The sequence below is a fragment of the Neomonachus schauinslandi genome, chromosome 4 (assembly GCF_002201575.2).
Source record: "Neomonachus schauinslandi chromosome 4, ASM220157v2, whole genome shotgun sequence".
NCBI lineage: Eukaryota > Metazoa > Chordata > Mammalia > Carnivora > Phocidae > Neomonachus > Neomonachus schauinslandi.
Window position 1 is genome coordinate 138034228 of NC_058406.1, and position 1809 is coordinate 138036036.

General features: G+C 36.4%; 1 non-coding gene across 1 annotated transcript; it reads right to left on the bottom strand.

The window, feature by feature from the left end:
• Positions 1-811: 811 nt before the first annotated feature.
• On the bottom strand, positions 812-947 carry LOC123324634. The gene has a single exon (XR_006539914.1). It is a non-coding gene; the product is annotated as a U4 spliceosomal RNA (small nuclear RNA).
• Between the last annotated feature and the right edge of the window lie 862 nt (positions 948-1809).

Here is a 1809-nt window from a genome sequence, read left to right on the forward strand (position 1 = left end):
TTGTCATTCATTACTTCAGCAAATACTTATTGAGCATCTGATGCAGTTTTCTTATGCCTTGAGTAAAAAGATTGCAAAAATCACTAGTGTCAAGTCCCTCGTCATATACTTTCAGACATATTTGTCCATAAGGTGCTCTACTGAAATGTAGTTAAATACTCTAGATTAAAAGAAGGAAAATTTTTGACATTTCATAGTTCTCAATTTTATCTTTAACATTATATAAGTTTACCCCCACAAACTGCTCCTTGCTTTGGAACTAAAGAAAATAATATTGTATTTGAATGACCAAGGCTCTTCCCTGTATAATGCACTGTTACAATAGTCTATAATATAACTACCACAGAACAACTTCACTTCTAGATACATACCCAAAAGTACTGAAAGCAGCATCTCAAAGAAATATTTGAACATCAATGTTCATAGCAGTATTATTCACAATAACCAAAAAGTGAAGGTAACTTAAGTGTTCTTTGACCAAAGAATGAATGGGTAAACAAAATGTAATATGTATATGTCATGGAATATTATTCAGCATTAAAAAGAAAGGAAACTATGGCACATGATACAACATGGGTGAACCTTGAGGACATTATGTTAAGTGAAATAAGCCAGTCACTCTGGGAACCAAACTAAGGGTTACAGAAGGGAGGCGAGTGGGGGGATGAGGTAACAGGGTGATGGGTATTAAGGAGGGCACGTTTGGTGATGAGCACTGGGTATTATATGCAACTAATGAATCGTTGAACAATACATCAAAAACTAATGATGTACTATATGCTGGCTAATTGAACATAATAATAAAATAATAATAATAATAAATAAGCCAGTCATAAAAAGACAAACACTGTATATTCCACTTCTATGAAGTACCTAGAATAATCAATTAGCAATAATCATGCCCCGGATAAACCTCATTGGCTACGATACTGCCACCGCGCAAAGCAAATAAATAGGGACAGAAAGGAGAAGGGCAGTTGCCAGGGGCTGGGAGAAGAAGGGAATGGGTCATTGTTGTTTAGTAGGTATAGTGATAGCAGAAATGGTTATGAGTGATGTGTACCCTCTACTCTAGCATCTTAAAGATGCTACAATTTAACCAAATTATGAATGAGTGAAGCAAGGTCCTACAGTGGAAAATCAATGTACTGCTTTTCAAGGGTGACCTTCTTTTCATGGACCTTAATGCATTAAAATATTTCTTCTTCTTAGTATTATGCTAGAAAGCCATAAAGAAGAAGGACTCTGGGGGACCTGGGTAGCTCAGTCATTTGTTAAGAATCTGCCTTCGGCTCAGGTCATGATCCCCGGTCCTGGGATCAAGCCCCACATTGGGCTCCCTGCTCAGCAGCGAGTCTGCTTTTCCCTCTCTCGCTGCCCCTCCCCCTTGCTTGTGCTCTCTCTTTTTCTCTCTCTCAAATATACATAAAATCTTTTAAAAAATAAAAAGGCAAAATGGTATTGAAAAAGAACAAAGTTGGAGGACTCACACTTCTCAGTTGGAAAACTTACAACAAAGCTACAGTAACTAAGAACGTGTGGTGCTGACACATATATATGGAATAGAACTGGGAGCTCCAAAACAACCTTTCAATGGTCAGGAGAATTTTGACAAGAGTCTCAAGAAAATTCAAACAGAAAAAAAGTCTTTTCAACAAATGGTGTTAAGACAATTGGATGTTAACATGCAAAATAAAGTTGGACCCCTTCCCCTTGTCATACAAAAAATGAACTCAAAATAAAAAATAAACCTGATTTTACAAATGTTACCTAATAATAAGTGTGACCAAAATTAAGAATAAAACTCAT